The sequence below is a fragment of the Bactrocera latifrons genome, unplaced genomic scaffold, assembly GCF_001853355.1.
Source record: "Bactrocera latifrons isolate USDA-ARS-PBARC rearing strain unplaced genomic scaffold, ASM185335v1 scaffold_180, whole genome shotgun sequence".
In the NCBI taxonomy this organism is placed as follows: domain Eukaryota; kingdom Metazoa; phylum Arthropoda; class Insecta; order Diptera; family Tephritidae; genus Bactrocera; species Bactrocera latifrons.
In genome coordinates this window covers 396037-414719 of record NW_017535297.1, presented here as the reverse complement: position 1 = coordinate 414719, position 18683 = coordinate 396037, and the positions used below count along the sequence as shown (strand labels likewise).

General features: G+C 34.8%; 2 non-coding genes across 2 annotated transcripts; both read left to right on the top strand.

Annotated features, from left to right (window-relative positions):
• Positions 1 to 15626: 15626 nt before the first annotated feature.
• Positions 15627 to 15698, top strand: Trnap-agg. The gene has a single exon. It is a non-coding gene; the product is annotated as a tRNA-Pro (tRNA).
• A 2028-nt stretch (positions 15699 to 17726) lies between these two features.
• Trnap-agg lies at positions 17727 to 17798 on the top strand. Its single transcript has one exon. It is a non-coding gene; the product is annotated as a tRNA-Pro (tRNA).
• The last annotated feature ends 885 nt before the right edge of the window (positions 17799 to 18683 follow it).

Genomic DNA, 18683 nt, shown 5'->3' with positions numbered 1-18683 from the left:
CAAAAATGTTGAAGAAAAGTTAAAGGGGATTTTTACGGACGGTCAGATAAAAAAATTGAAAAACGGATACAAAAGGCAAATTTGGACGGAGACTGACATAGTCAACTTCATAACACTATATTCTGCTAGTGCAAAAGTATATAGGCTTTTAAGGAGAAGTAATTTTCCGCTTCCAGCAATTCGCACGCTTTAGTCATGGGCTGGGAATGTTCTTTGAAATTCGAAAACTTAATGCCAATATTGCGAAATTCAATTATCAAAAGAAATGTAAAATAAGCAAAATTAGGAAATAAATGTATAGATTATATAAATATCTTTTAGTATGGCTAAAATATAACTAAAAATATTTAAAAAGAAAAAAAAAACTAAATAATCTGCGTCGATTCATATTCAAATAAAAAACATAAGCAGAATAAAATAAAAGACATTATAAAATTTGAATTGTTTAATTTAAATATTTCTTTTAATTTTAAGTTTTATGTGAAATATTCAAATTGATCTATAATTGTAATTATTTTCATATTTAACTTGCACTGTGATTTTTGTAAATGAGTTCATTTTTCCATTTTTTGTTTGGTGCGTATTTTAATAGAACAATTAATAAAAATATTTATTTTGCAAAATAATAATTAATAAATTAATAAAAATCTAAAATCTCGCGGACCTCCAATATTTTATTTCATTTTTATAAACCAAAAACCAATCAATTATTATTAACAAGCAATATTTACTTGCTACTCAAGCTATTTCACGAAATTTATGAGCCGTGTGACGTAGATGCGCAGAACGAAAAATATTTTGTCTCTCATCTGCGCAATCTTGTACTCTATCATTCTTGATGACAGATCCAACTTTGAGACGCAAATGAAGCGGCGGCACACCAAACCTCTTTAAAGATGGAAAATTCACAGCTTAGTCTTCATTGTCAAGAGAATCGATTGATTTGTATAAGCGCAAATTTCCCGTAATTGGAATTTAAATCTCATGCACTCAAGTAATGCAAATTACGATAAGTTAGCCAATCTTCGAATGAACATTCGTGTTCATCTTTCGTTGAAGTGAATTGACAAAAGAAAGTGGAATTGATATCAATCCACCGGAACCATCAATCGGAATTTGCAGATTTCCTTTTCTTAGCGAATACGATGTAAAACGTCTTCGACAATGTAATATTTGTTCGCATCGGGGATTTGAAGGCTAAATGTTAATTTTGTTGCTGGCGGTGTTTCCAATGGCTATAATTAATGTATTCCCTGGGTTGAAATACACTCTATGGACATTCTCCAAATGAACTGCAAGACGCACTACGGTCGGAAAACGTTCATGAATTTCGTAATTAAATATCCTACTAAACGTTTTATTGCAGTACACGAACTGACCCATTTAAATTTGCTGATCTCATCTCGTTCAAGGCCAATAACCGTCATATTGTTTTCATTGGTGACGTAATTACAAACGTATTTTATCGATTTCACCAAACTGCAGTACGCAACATTGACATGACTTTTGTATGTGTAATTAGACAACTGTGGCAAATATGGTACGATCCATATGTTGTCAACTGCCATTGTCGTCTAGTGAGCGACGCCGATACAGTTATATCCATCGTTTCTAGTTTGTGTTTCCGAAAGAAAAGCACGTGGATAGTGTTTCGTAAATTTTTGTCAGACATACAAACCGAAGTGGGATTGTGGTGTCCGCAAGGTCCATTAACCACATTGTTTTTCATCACTTCGTATAATACTGGATCTTTCTCTGCATCAGGAATTTCCGCATGATTGAATGATTTCATCAATTTGATCTGGTGTAAACACCATCCAAAGAAGAATGTGTGCGTGCAGCAAACCTCTTTTGCCACTCAACAGAGTACATCTGGAATCTAACAGCACCAAATATACGTTGCTTCAAGATAAAGTCCATGAAACACCGTAACTGTTGTTTGAAAAGTCATGCTGTGACATTGTGACGATAGCTTGCTGATTGACCACCATCCATAATTCCGCACTTATGTTATCGCATCTTGAGAGTACGTTGTTACTTTTTGGATTTGTCCAATTTCCCGACTTTTCCTCATGAAAATAGAAATGTATTTTTATTTCTAAACCTTCTCCGATCCACAAGGAACAACCTCTGAAAATTTCACTTAGCGTTGCTAACAAACCAACATTCATTTTTATATAACATTCATTTTATAATAAAACGACGGTTTTTAGGGGCTTTCCGGCAATTATTTGAATTTTTCTCGCCGTAAAAACCATCTTTCAACTCCAACGAACATTTAAAAAAAAAAAAAAAAATTGGCCGAATTGGTCCAGACGTTGTTGAGTTATGCGCATAGCAACATATTTTGCGATTCCTTTTTATATACACATACATATGTATATAAGTTTTAAGCTGAAGAGATTTAGGAAAGCTTTCAATTACTCTCGCAACATGTTGCGAAAGGGTTCATTTCACTTAACAGTTGTTAGTAACACTTAAAACTCGAAATAGATACAGAATTATAATAATTCTATAACTAGTCGAGTTGAATTTCCGCGACAGTCATCTGTCCAACTGTCCGTCCGTGCAAATTTAGATATCATGAAGAAGCTTAGTATCCAAGATCGGACCATTGCCAAATCCACAAAACGTTATTAATCAAAAACCTCTAATCGCATTAAGGACGGATATTTGTGATTTAAAAAAAGTCCACTCCCCATATAAGTAAATAAACTTACTTGAGAAGCGCGAAAAAAAACCAATTGATGTGCCGAAAAGATTTGAAAACAAGCAAGTAATAGGTAAGTACGGGTGCACCCGAATAGGTTATACTCTTGCAACTTGCTGGAATAAAAACTAAGGAAATACTTTAGGGTGTAAAACGTCATCGAGAGGATCAGAATCCAAGCAATTTTGATACCATATATTAGTCATACACTGACCAGCACAGTCGGTACAAAGTTTGTTAGAAAAACGAAAATCATTATATGTCTCAGTTGGAGTAGTATCGACCCGATTGTGCCTATTAATTATTATCATGCCACATACTAGAAGAATGTGTCCTGAGTTTCATATACAATCAGCAATCATATGTAATAAAGTCAGCCGGATGTTTGAAAAACATGATATAAGTTATGTATATGGGGCTAGATCAAGTTTTCGGTCCATTGTATCTATTTTAAGCACATAGTAGTCGAATAAGTCTTTTCGTATTTCTAGTCATACTTCACTTTTTTTATTTTTTTTACTTATTACTTATTTTTTATTTTTATTTATAATAAACATTAATGAGCAAAATATGTATCCTATCGACCAGTTTTTGTCATTTTTCCGCTAAAGACATTATTCCATCAGTGTAAAACCTCTCTGATTTCTCGGCGAAAAATTGCGACAAGTAATTTTCACAGGCTTCTCTTGAAGCCAACTTTACTCCATTAAGGTCAGGGCTATATGGTAGATGCATCAAAACTTCCCAGCCAAGCTCTCATATATGTAAACTATATATATACATATTATATATGAATTTAAAATTTCTTGAATTCCGATCCTATGGTTGAGATTTTTCACCGTAAACGACGCATCTCAAGTAATGTTCCTTGTTGACAGTTTGGCTACGATCAGACAGGAATACGAAGTGCACCATATCGATAATCGAAGAAAATTATCAACCTAACTTTGATTTTTGACCTGTTTGATCCTTTCTTTCTGGGCCGTAAGTATAGATCCAAAGCTTATCGCCATTAATAATACGTTTCATGACATCCTGGTAGCAGTAGCGCTGTTTTTTGAAAAAAACTTATAGATTTTGAAACCAGTCGTGCTTTCACTATTTTTAGGTCCTAATGATATTTCAAATGATTTTCACAGAAGCCTGCTCATTGTAAAAATCGCCAAATGCACTTTATTTACTTCAGAAAGATATGCGTATACAATTTTTATATTATTTTTGATTCATTGACAGTCATAACAATTCAGAAAAAAAAAAATTCGAATATTCAGTGGTTTTTCGTGCGATATTTGAATTAAAAATCTTACTATTTTCATAAAATCATAAAATCAATCAATAAACAATTCTAATTTATTTTCGCTAACCATTTAATGGGAGATAGAGGCAGCGTCGATCCGATTTTATCTAATATTACTAGATATTATTAATAAAAAATCTGCTCTCTAAGGTCAACCGAATGTTTTAAAAGTTATATGAAGGCTAGGACAAGTTTTTACATCTTAGGCACAAAAATATATTGTTATTAGAAAAACACTCTCTTTGGATTTCATTAAGTAACTCACATATTGGCCAATATTTCCGGAATAAAATCAGCCGCAAGTTGGACAATTTTTCTATTAAGTTCCTTGGGGCCAAGAGAATTATAGAACCGATTCATTCCATTTTTCACAGTGAGTCATCTAATTCTCTCTGAATTTCTATAACATATCTCACAGATTGGCCGATATTGGCGATAAAAAGTTTGCAATAGGAACTGCGGTCCATATATTCGGTACCTGGGGGCCCGTCTGTTGCAAATTACTTAGTTATGGAATTTTATAGGTATTTGGTTTTCCGACAATACCAAAGTTCGTACAAATATCTGGACCAAGTTTCAGCTAGATATCGTAATTGTTACTAAACTTACAGATAGCACGAGCAGACAGAGAGACAATCGGACCGACAGACCTTCTGATATCAACTTGTCTTGTCATCGTCATTATTTATTTACATATATAACCTTTTATTTAACTCGATTATTTTTAGGTGATACAAGCAACCTTTAGGTGATACAAACAATAGTTAGGTGAACAAAATTATTATAGTAACTTGCTGACGTCTAATTTTCATTCATAGTGAGAACCGAACATTGGCTCCCGTGGTTTTGAAGTGTTGACAAATGCACGTGTCAGTGTCAATGTAAGCCCAAAGTCAGCTAAAATAACGCACCCCAAGAAGGGTTCTCTCTGCTCTCATGCATAGTTATACATTTTAGATTTGTTATTTAACACCAGAGGTTTCTTGAACTTATTGGCGCTGTTATTATTGTTAAGATTGCTTGCAAGTCAGCAGGGCTCGGCAGGTAGTCTTTCACGCACGCATCTATGTTCATATAGTACATACGAGTATGTACTAGGCCATACTTCCAATGTCACTATTTTGCAGGCCACCTCCTTAGAAAGCTGCTTTCGTCGTTGCTATCTCCAATTGTCACTCCGCCGCCACTGTGTACTTATTTCAAGTGTCAAAAGCAAAACTAAAGCCATTGTCGACATGACGTTGCAAACAACAAATATAGAAGCAACAACACATGAAAAAATTTGCAATCGCAATAGAATGGCAAGGGCATAGAAATGTTTTGTTACGTTTGCTATTATACCCTTTGTAGGTGTTGTTATTGCTTTTGCCGTTGGCATTTTTCTGCAATTGTCACTGCGTCAAGCCAAATCGTGAATTGTAATTTCCAGCTGCTTTTCTCTCTGTGACTCCGTTGTGCAACTCCCAGCTGTGCCTGCCAGGGTGGCATTCTCGCTGTTGGTGTTTGTTGAAGGGAGTAGCAATTTGTATGCTCCTATTGTATATTTTATATGACTTGAGAACTGTGAGTGAGCCAAAAAGGGTGGCCTAATACGAAGAGGCACATATACGTCGTATAGCTAAGTATTTTATTTCATTGGAATGTGGGGCAAGATTCGCAGTCGTAAATAAATTTGAGATAAAAAAAAGCTATTACAAATTTGATTTGAAATTGTTAAAAGTTTGGGAATTACATTGCAGCATTGAATATGTTATGAAACCAGAGGGGGTATTCGAACAAACAAAACACCTAATTCTTAGGGCTTTTTTATTACCTGAACAGGGTATATTAAGTATGTCACGAAGTTTTTACACCCAGAAGGAGCGTCGGAGACCCTATAAAGTATGTTGCGCTAAGTCGATGTCCGTCTGTCTGTCTGTGTATATACGAACTAGTCCCTCAGTTTTTAAGATATGGTTTTGAAATTTTTGTAAAATACGAGCATGGGAGGTTCACAATAGCATAATCGAAAATCGAACATTTCACACGAACTTGAGAATGATTTATTCATGCGAAGTTTCCAATAAGGCTAATATGCAGCGAAAACTAAAAATCTTTGATTTTCTAAAATATATACATACATAGTTTTGCAATAAATTATGTTACAATAAATACAATGCATCCACTGTCTATTTATTCATAAAAATCACCAGTGTATGATTTCGTCGTTATTAATGAATTGAGGAGATGATTCACTGTTCGCGAATGCGTTACCTTTAGAAAATTGAAATGATGTCAAGGATATGATCTTTTCATGAAAGCCTACCCTCGGTAAACTGGTAATTGTTTGGCTTGAAGCGAGTTAGACTCAACAGCTGCAAGCGACTTATTCACTGACACGTGATCAACAGCCATGAAAGTATGTATCCTTTTTATAGACGAACATATTTTCTCTATTAAAGAAGTTTATAATAAGCGAACAGCCGACCAAATTTACGCAAAACCTTCCAAAGACACAAACAATGCTTTTCCAAAGTTTGAAAGTGGTCAACATAAAGTTACGGTGATGTTTTGGTGTGGTAAAACAGTTCAAAAATACTCTCTTCGATGGACAGTATTCGTTCCATCAAGATTCTGCTATGCTAAAGCTACACAGCAGTGGCTTAAAAGTAACAATCCTAGTTTCATCGCTGCAGATGGTTGGCCATCTGGAAGTCCCCATTTGAATCCATTCGACTGCAGTATGTGGTCAGGGTTTGATAACATGATCTGTTGAATATTGCACAGATATTTGAAGAATCTTAAAAAGTCTTTGGTGCAAGTAGTAACGTCAATATCAATAGAAACTGTGCGTGCTCAGCGTCTGACGATGACCATTAGGAAAAAAATGTTAAGTTCGGTTGCTTTGAATAGTAATCCATACCAAATTTTGTGAAGAAATCTTGTCAACTAAAAAGTTTTAGATTTTTGGATCGACAAGTTTATATGTCAGCTATGTAGCCGACATAGGTCGGCGGTTCCGACAAAAAACAGTTCTTGGAGAGAAAAGGATGTGTGCGAAATTTCAGATCGATATCTCAAAAGCTAACAGATTAATTGTATAAACACACTGACGGAAAATTTTTAATATTTATACCGTGAACAAGGTATATTCATTTTGCACATAGTTTGTAATACCCAGAAGGAAACGTTGGTGATCCTATAAACTATATATGTAAATAATTAGCGTAATGAGTCGAAAAAATTTCAATTCAAACTGACCAATCAAAATCCAGATAAAGATCTTTTTATACCCTTTTATAATATACGAAATTCATTTTTGTAAGATACCATAGCTTCGGTTCAACCGAAGATAACGTTTTAATATATGATATTTGAAAGTTAAACGAATATTTTGAAAGAAGTTTCTTGTAATTCAAAACGAAGAATTACATGTTAAGATATAAATAAATCAAAAAAATTTAAAAATTCAAATACTATTCAGTATGACGCACAATACTTGCGCAACTGTCAATGAGAAGTGATCTGCAGTGAACAGAAATTACACAACTGTGTGTGTAACGGCCCCATCTATTGCTGCCAGGATAATTGTCAAAGTGAATGACAAGGATACTTAGGGATTTGTTAGCCAAATGTGCGTGATATATGATGTTGAGTACATGAAGAAACTGGACACTCACCAACACACGCAGTCAGACACACACTCAGGCACGCGTAGAATTTCGCACGCAACAAAGCAAGCAAACAAAATGATTAATGACTTTTGAAGTGACTCGCATGAAAAATAACCCAACTCCGTAACTAGGAAGACATGGGGTACGACAAGCAGTAAAAGAGCTGTGCAGTAACTAGTTGGCCAACCGTTCAACCAGATGACGAATGAACCTAACGATCCAAGCAAAGCAAGTCGTCGTCGGAGGTGGCGAACAAGAAAAGTGCACAAAGGAGTCAGCGTATAAATTAGAAAAGAACAAACGACCGCAGCCAACGAGTCGGCCGCTACCGACAGCAGTAACCAACAACAATAACGGAAGTACATACTTGTACGCCATTACCTTCACAAAGCTGCCATATCAATTCACGACAGAGTCCTGTACGCGCTTTGCACTTAAGACAGTCAACAACAAAACCAACTACACTAACAACAACGCTTAACGCTTCTCTTGACAGAATGAATGGCATAGGGAGGAGAGAAAATCCAAAAAACGATAAAACAAACGCAAAATGTGTGGGGTCGCGAAAATTAATGACTCGAATGACTTGGCGAAAAGTCTTAAAGGAGGTTTAGGATAGCATTGCTGCGGTGATGAGATTGTAGAATGCGCGAAAACAAATGTGTGCTGCTAGAAAATTACATTGGGAAAAAAGCTGAAAATCGCTCCGATGAAATCATGAAGCAGGGAGCTTTTTATTTGTACAGTTTTACTTAAGGCAACATTTGTGTATAATTCTTCTTACTCAAAAGCTTTTTATTTACACACTTTCATTCGGGCTGTTACAGCGTTGTGCTGCTACTTCCGATCAGTAGAGAAGGCGAATGTGGCAACGGAACGTGTGGCAAGTAGTCACGTGACAGCGATGATGTTGACAGCAGGACAGCAGCAACAACAAATTGTGTGTGTTAATTGCAGTGCACGTCAAAAGTCGATGTAACTGACGTATGGCAATGATGCTGGCGATGATGATGACGAAAAAGCTGATGGAGAGCGTTATGGCGGTTATGTACATATGTATATGCGTTTATATTACGATGGTGTTGAAAACTGCTCACAGCTATGACGAGAAATGTAGACAGTAGCCGCATCCGTTGTTTTCTCGTATATGTGAAAATATTTCGAAACTAAACCAGGGTCGGCGTTCGATGCGAACATTATATCAGGTAGTCCGGCATATTCTTATATTTTAATTCACATATATGTGAATTATAAAGATTATTTTTTCAGTAGCCGTTTCCATTGAATTTCGGATAATATACTTTATTCATATATGTATGTATATATAAAAAAAACAATAAAATGATTCCTTACAAGAACTTGTTTTAATCGGTCAGTTCGTATGACAGCTTAGCTCGATCTGAACAATTTCTTCGACGATTGTCATGCTAAATTTCGTAAAGATAAAAGTTTTCTTATAGAGGGACTTGATTTTGATCGACAAGTTTGTATGTCAGCTAAAAGTTAAATGCTGTGCTAGAGTGGTTCGAAGTCGGCAATACAACAAATGAGTAATTTCTATGGTAGAAAAAGACGTGTGCAAAATTTCAGATCGATATCTCAAAAACGAAGGGACTACACGAACATTGGTAAATCAACTCATGTGCATATGTATATACAATCGTGGCCACACAAACCTTACCATTATGCTTTTTTAAATTTTTTTTCGAACTTTTTCCCTCGTTCGTGATTTTTAAATTTCTTTTTTATTTTTTTCGTAAGCATAAGTAAACGAAATTATATTATCTAATTATAATTCCAGTTTTTAATTTATTACGTTTATTGAGTAAAACACAAATTACCTTTCCTGTGCTTATACAATAGCGGACGATTTTATTGTTTTTAAAATAATACCGATTAAAAATAAAAAATAAAACATTAATTTCAAATATGGTGTAAATGAAATTAAATTAAAAAAAGATATCATATGTTCATCGCATATCAGTTTCTTATATATATATATACTTTTTTTTTTGTTTTTGTTAAATACATTTTATTTGCAATCTATTTTAGTAAATAATAAGCAAATTTGATAACAAAACCATAATTTGACTTATCATGGGAGATCAAAAATAATATACAATATTACAAAATATTCTAAATACAAATGTTTATATAAAATATTGATTTATACATTTAATATATTAGTAACATATGTAATTAAACATTAACTTAATTCCTAAATGGGAGATCTAGAACATGTTGTCTTTTAAGTCTAATAGTTTCATTACTATCATCTAATAACATGACTGCCAAAGGATTGTCATGGTAACTTATCCTGTGCAAATATGCTGAACTAAATATTTTAATTTCATATTTAACAAAAGGTCTGAATGAATGGCTTTATTTGTTATGAACCAAGGCGCGTTTGTAATTAATCTTAGAGTTTTCGATTGGTATCTTTGTCGATTTTAAATATTTGAATTACAAGCAGTGCCCCAAAGTTGCACACCGTATGCCCATATAGGTTTTAGTATAGATTTATATAATAGTAATTTATTTTCAAGATGTAACTGCGATGTATGTCCAAGGAGATAATAAAGTTGTTTGGTTTTTATTTTTAATTGTTTATTTTTGGCTTGTATGTGCTGTTTCCAAGTTAGACGTTTGTCCAAGTGCATGCCGAGGTATTTAACGCTATCACTTTTAGGAATAGTGATGCCATTTAAAAGCAAAGGAGGGCAGTCGCTTCGCCTTAATGTAAATAAAACRTGTACGGATTTACTCACGTTTACTTTCATTTTCCAGCAATCTAACCAATTCTGTATCTTGTTCAATTCTCTTTGCACTAAATTAGTTGCTTCAATTAGCGTCTGGCTCGACGACAATAGAGCAGTGTCATCAGCATAAGTAGCAATTAATACATTTTCAGTTTCAGGAATGTCTGATGTAAAGATGGTGTATAGTACAGGGCCAAGAACGCTTCCCTGTGGTACTCCTGCATTTATGTATTTTATTTCAGACGTATCCTCATTTATCTTTACATAAAACGACCTGCTTATTAAATAGGACTTGAGAATTAGATGTACTTGAGAGGGGAATACTTTTTTTAATTTGTATAGTAGACCATGATGCCAAACTTTATCAAATGCTTGTTGTATGTGTAAAAACTGAACAATATTCTTCAGGTCATATTTGGAGCTCATTTTGTAAAGCTCACCATCTTTCTATTGACTTATCTATAGCTGAATGTGCTTTACTTTTAATTTTTAATATTTTTATTAATAACTTGTCATTAACTTATTTCTAAATAAAAAAATGTCTATACCGCAAAAAATACCGCTATAAAGTGTAGTAAAATATGCACAATACTTGAATATTTTGAGTGGTAAGATTTGCGTGGCCACGAGTATACATATATGTAAACATATACTATATTATAGGGTAAATCGGATGTTATCGTTGTTACAAACTTGGTGGCAATCTTACCATACCCTGTCCAGGGTATAAAAATATCTAGGTTACCTCGACATAACATAACGTATCACAAAAAAAAACATATATTATTACCTAAAACAACTTATCACCTAACATAACTCTAATTTTTAATAACAGATAGATTAAAATTACATTAGCCACTTTTAACAGTACCAATCGGCATGTTCTTCGTCTGATAAAAGGGAACTCAATTGGTTTAATTTGAATGTTTAAATCCTAGAATACACTAGAACGGAGAAACGAACCCACAATCAACAGTTAACGTACTGCGAAGCATTGCTACCATCGTACACTGCTATCAACACTGTAATCTCAATTGCATTACAGCTGCGCAACAACAAAGATTGATGCGTTGAGGAAAATAAATGATGATGGTGATTATTCCTCATTGAGTGTTTTTGCCAGCCTTTTTCCGCGCACTTGACAAGCTGCGAGTGAGTGGAGTATTGTATGCAGCATAGCAGCAAAAGCGAAGCTGAAATGTAATATTGTCATGACAGCAACAACAATAGCAATGGCAGTGGCAGCGTCAGCGTCAGCAGCTAAAGAACCATTGCTGTCATTAACAGCAACATCATCTATGTGTTGGCAGCATAGCTGCGCAGTCACTCACGTACACACTGACACCCGCGTCGGCACAGTCATTCATCTGTCCGTCAAAGCTTTATGCAAGCACACATACACAACTATAGGGTATATCCGCCCGAGCAGACGGCAGGCCATCCATCTCAGCCAGTGCCAACATCCATCTATTCATTTGGCAAAACGAGCGACAGTCGACGTCGGTCGACAGTAAGCAATCACGAGTCAACGGCAGCAACAGCAACAGCCAACATCCAACAGTCACCAACATATTTTGTGTGATTTTTAACTTTTGACGAATTGGCAACGAAGCGTTGTTGTGAGGGGGAACAAGTGAGTGTGGTGTCGGTGCAACTGTTCAGTTGAAACTCAACTCGCTTAGATATTTAGAGATATTCGCAAGCGTGCCGTCTGACAATTTGTTACATTTGATTTGATACTTTTTACCACTGTGTATTGTTGTTGTTGTTTCGGCAAAGCTGCAAGATGAATGTGTAAATATTTTCACTTGCAAATGATTGCTGTTTCTGTGCGAATAAATAAATACTTACTCGCTTCTACATTGGCAACCACTTGCAAAGTTTATGTGTGTCAGGGTAAGTACGAGTACGCATGTACTCATTATTCAAAGGACTGTCTATGCACGCATACATACACACATCAAGGTCCTTTGCCCAATAATCGATTTCTTTTGTTGCTGCAAATGATTATTGTAATCATGTTTGTTGACGAAATTGATTGCGTGGAAATTTACGAAATATTAGGTTGTCAAAAAAGTCTCGGTATTTTCGCTAGCTGGCGCTGAGAGCGCATAGTTCTAGTTTTATTCGTCGCATCGGGTCATGCTATACCTTTTTGGAAAGCTCATTTCACGCGCTATCACGTGTTTGATTCATTGTCGTTTCTTTTAAGTCGTTCGTGAGTTATAGCGTCGCAAACATGAAGCAAAATAAAGAGAAAATACGGCATATTTTAAAGTACTACTACGATAAAGGCAAAATGCATCCCAAGCCGCCAATAAAATTTGTGCAGTTTATGGACCCGATACAGTTTCCATTTCCACCGCACAACGATGGTTTTAACGTTTTCGTTCTGGTGTAGAGGTGGTCGAAGATGCGCCACGCTCCGGAAGGCCTGTCGTCGAAAATTGCGATAAAATCGCTGAATTGGTCGAAAGAGAACTGCATAGTAGCAGCCATAGCATCGGTCAAGAGCTGGGCATGAGTCATCAAAAAAAATGTTATGAACAATTGAAAATTCAAATATAACGCAAAAAAAATATATATATATTAGAAAAATGTTGGGCGGTTATGTTATTTCAACGCTTTACTTTGTGGCTTTATATTGTAGACCATCATCCGAGAGGTCGCGAAATGAAATATTCTCCTCCTTCATTGAACATTAAACAATCAAGCATATTTATGACGAAAGGAAGATGCACATCGAGAACTTCAAAAAGTGTACTGAGGCGCTGTTCCAGGTGTAACAATGTGCCATAATTGGTTTCGTTGTTTCAAAGACGGCGATTTCGTTCTTAATGACCGTCGGCTTAAAACTAGGCCAGAACCTTGGGTGTTACAAGCTATTTCAAGCGTTTAAATATATTCAAGACAGCACTCAAATAAAAAGAATGCCATGGAGACTAGATACACGGTCATGCTTCAACGTCGACGGTTGGTCCAAATATTCACACTTCTAAAATTATATTGTTTATTTGGTGGGACCAGGTCGGTGTTATTTATTATGAGCTGTTGAAACTCAACGAATTCATCAATGGGCAACGGCCTTGACTTCAATTGATGCAACTGAGCTGAACCTTGCACAAAAAGGGGGCGCAAAACCAGGAGAGGAAATAGAAAGTGATTCTTAATAAAGTGAAAAAACCTGTCTGGTAACGCTTAAATGTGAACTTCTATCCCACCCGCCATTTTTTCTAAGTGTTACACCGTCCGATTATTATTTTTCGTTCGATGGAACATATATCACTCATAAGACGATTCGTTTCCTGGATAGCATCACATTTATTTGTGATCATTTCCTTTCAATAAAATTACATTTTCCCTAAAACAGCGAAAACTTAGTTGCTCACCGGATAATATACTTCTTTTTAAAAACAAGAACTAAGTTTTTTTTTATAGACTTTAGATCTTCAATGTCAAATATCTGTATAAAATTGATGAATAAACGATTTAAAAATTTAATTTACAAACTAAACTTACCTACTTTCAATTAAAATATAATAAACTGTAAAAGTAATGAAAGATGCCAGCCAGAAGGATTTGTTTAACGAAGCTATGTGGTCCATAGACACATGTGTTAAGGATATATTAACCCAATTTTCATAATAGATACGTTACTCAATAAAATAATATCAATGGCTTGGTATCCTATATCCTCCACGGTTTTCTCTCTACGGCCCAACCTGCGATAAATATATTTATATTTGGCCTCTACGACTATTTAACTTATTATCGAATAAGCGATAATCGAGTATCAACATTATATAGCTCTAACATGGTGGCGATAATAAGTATTAATAGTACATGTAATTTAATGTCAAATATTATTTTCCGTATTTGCAAAGTGGTCTATGGGATCAGCGGCCAAAAATACTTCCACTGTCTATATAAAAGTGAAATTTTTGCCAAAGCTGTTTGAAATGTTCCTCTTCTGTTTACCACTCCAAACCAACACCCAACACAAATCTAGTACTTTAGGGTTTATTAATTGATTCCTGTTGAAATTGAATTCGAACAGGACGGTAATAGCGGGTGGACGAAGGTCTGCCGTTTTTCCAAATTTATTTGTGCTTTTCATCATTTTGCTATTTTATTATCACTTATACCGGGACATACATATGTCGTGACAAATAAACTATTGTCTTCAAAATTATTATTTTCAAATTTATGCTTATATTCGCATATTGCCATTAAAGCCACATATTCCTATTGATAATAGGTAATAAGAGAAATCATTCCGTTCATTAATTACATTTGTGACGCAATGTGGTCCAATAATATATTTATCTCAACTCCAACATCAGATTCTGAGACCTTTATTTACTGAGAATAACTGTTTTTCCTTTAAAATGTTATCATAGCAGGGTAAAAAGTTAATATCAAGTTTTTTGTTAACGAAGCTTCTAATAACTAAATACTGAAGCCTTATTAAATTTCACACATTTTCTAAACAGCAAAATTCAAAAATATAATATTATATATAGGCGTGAACGTTTACACCGATATGATGTGCCTAAATAAAATACGTATAAAATAAGCATTTGATAAAAGTGAGAAAATGATAAAATGAGAACTAAAGCTCAAATATGTATACATATATCATGAAACACATATAAAAACAATGAAATATGCACGAATATACATACCCGTAAATACAAAAAAATATATATAAAATAACACACAAAAAATCGCAAAAAGTTTCAGCTGAAATCAAAAGCATATACTTAGGAAACATTAACTAATATAAGCAAACTTGACTCATTTGAGGGCGAGACAGGGATCACAACTTTTTGTACACCTGAAGTCGATGTATAAAGAAAAACGTACCACTCAAAAGGTCACTTATAAAACAATTGTTTTAAAATAATAAAACAACATATTATTACATAAAAACCACTTAAATTTCAAACTTTTATTTTTTTTTAATTGTGGCCTATGAAATCGACAAGTGTGCTTTGGCTCGTTTTAAAGCAGTTGTTTTATAAAATCAATGTGACCGCCACTGTGTCGTTTATTGGAAATGCACATAGTGACGTCTATTGGTAAGTATTTTAGCTGATGAACATAATAACTTTTCCGCTAGATGACGCAAGAATATATTTACTTCTTTCAATATTATTATTCAACAATAGAAGGTAAGTGTGTCATTTGCCAAATTCTTCGCAATTGGCTCGTTGGTCTAGGGGTATGATTTCCGCTTAGGGTGCGGGAGGTCCCGGGTTCAAATCCCGGACGAGCCCAAGAGTCTAGTATTTTGAAAAATTAAAAAAAAAACACTCACAATAGGTTTTTATTTAAAATTGAGTCGTCTCTATTTATGTTTAGTATAAATGTTTCGAACTATGAATATTTATACATATAAAAACAGTTTCCTCTTATTTTCCAATCTCAAAAGTAAAAATTAACGAATTAACTTAAAAAGTTACGGGAGGAAAAATATTAATTGTCAACTTACCGAGAGAGCGCGATATGAAGGTGCAGAATTATCATAAAAAATAGGGATTGGATCACTCTCGGTTAGGGTCACAAACTGTGTACCACCCCTACCATTATAATATATTTATATTTCTCAGCGTTCTCTGATCCCTGTAATATTAAAATTGATTAAGATTTGTACAAGGAAATGTAATCCCATATCATTCTATAGGAGGAATATTTCGTGGTAGGAATAATGCAATTCTGGGAATCGTTCACCACGTCTGCGAAGAACTGCTTGATAACCATCAGGTTCAATGAAGCCAAACTTCGACTCGTTAGAAAACATTACAGATTTCCACTTGGTCTGCGTCCAGTTAAGTCAACTTTTAACCCGATTTAGTCGCTTTTTTTCTAATTTTTGGTCACGATTTTTATCATCTTTACAGATTTTTTTCATAACATTACCATCTTGTTAAGCCGATTTTGAACTGTTTTTGAGCTTGTACTTACTTTCCCTAAGCTAGTACTCTTTTTTTTCTGAAGTTTCCTTCTTCTTTAGTTCACCAGTTTTACGATATTTTTCCAAAAAACAGCGCATTGAGCTTTCGTTAAATATATTTTTGGTGTCATATTAATAAAAGCCTTGTTTTGACCAGCTAATAATATAATTTAAAGCAAATATCATAGCCATGCCCGCTATATGGGAATTCGGGCAATATTCAATACCGGTTACAAGGAATTTGTATAAAACACTTGCATTTTATGTTCTGCGAGGTAAATCGGGTGAAAATGGTGGTTGTACCCGATATTGGTTTCAAATTTGGAAAAAACATACAATTGTCGGCCCATAATTCCGGCCGAATAGCTATTACGAATAGCTTCCCGCAAATGACGTAGAACAATCAGATAGTATTCCTTGTTAACAATTTGGCTGGTCAAAAGGAATTCGGAGTGCACCACACTTCGATAATCGAAGAAAACTGTTAACAAAACCTTGATTTTTGTCCTACATTGAAGTGTTTTTTCGGTTTTGGTTCACCTTAGCCATGATAATCTTTTTCCGGGTCATAAGCATAGACCTAAGACTCAACGCCAGTTGAATTTAGTGATTTTGGAACCAATCATGCTCTCATTTGGGCACAAAAGAACTTCAAAATCGTTTTCATTGATATTCCGAAGAACTTTCCGATATTCCAACGATGCCAGTAAGATCTCTGACTATTAACCATCCATTCTCAAGCACCAATTACTTAATTTCATTGATGGCGATGATTGCCTAACCCGTGGCGATGGCGATGATTGCCAAAGTGGTCGTGAAGACATAAATGACGTTTAACATTAACTGACGACCAAAATTTGCTCAGAATCCAACATTCGAAGGACGGTTATTTGACCAGAAATCACATTTTAACTACTGACCACTCCCCGTATTCACCTGATATGGCACCGTGCGACTTCTTCCTTCTACTGGCGGCCATACCGGCCAACGAACTAAAACACTCGTTTAATATGTTTTTGGACCATGCAAAGGGCTGTATTGAAGCAGAAGGAAAAACCGAATAATCCATTTGTTCTGTTTTTTTCTTAACGTCCTGTTTACTTTGGAAGGCCCTTATATACTTAGCACTAATGCTTATTTTGATGTGACTTTTGGCACAGATGTCACATGCAGTCATATCATATATTAAAAAGTCTTACTATTTTTTGACCTCAGTATTATTTTTTATTCACACCACATTTTCGATGAGAATATGTAACTTAGTGAATAATAGAGAATTACATATACATACCTTACTTTTCCATTCCGTAATCAATGCACAAATAATGCATTTGTCCACATTTGAACAACTGGCTCGTTGGTCTAGGGGTATGATTTCCGCTTAGGGTGCGGGAGGTCCCGGGTTCAAATCCCGGACGAGCCCAAGGTCGTAACTACTTTTTATAAATATCATTGTTTAACATAACACAATAAAAATGAAAACTAGATGTACATATGTTAAACATTTTCACTGGCATAGACTTCAGACACAGTATTATAGTTATTTGCATTTTTACATACCAAATATTTCGCTCGGCATTTAGCACCATTCGCTCATAATTATATACAGTTAAACTTCATAACTCGAATAACTCGAACTGTTGAATTGACAATAAAAGTAAAATTTTCTACCACAAATCGAGTTTTCAATGGGTGCGTGATTCTCTTCGGGGAAATCTCACTAACGTAGAAGTCGCCGTATTTATCCCTTTAATCGTTACTAATACAGATTACATTGAGGTGGATAATGAGATTTGCTCAGCCAAACTTACAACAGTTGATTTTGTAGAATCTATTGAATCTACTTACATTTCTTTTATTTTTTACGTTTTAATAAAAACTTTTATAAGTGGAAGTCTCTCTAACTCCAAGTGGTTTTGTGGATTATGGGGATTCGAATTAGGGAAATTAAACTGTATAACTTTCTTGACTTTCATTTATCGATTTTTAGGCAAAAGTTCTGCTTTTTTAACATTCTAAATATCGAACCTGTACCCCAACAAATTTGCTTTAAGGAACACTGATTCATTACGAAACATATATGTCTAATTACACAGTACAACAGCTAATCTGGGGGGTGAGAAATTCTAAGTCAGGGTGATGGTACTAGGTCAGTATATTAATTAACAACGAAAATTTCAAATATTTCTTTGCCACATCCTGTTTGTAGGCCAACCCTGTTATTAATGTGAAACGAGTATCAACTTTCCAAATAACTGGTGAAATTATTATGCTCATGTCCAGTACTCCTGTCAGTAGACATATTATT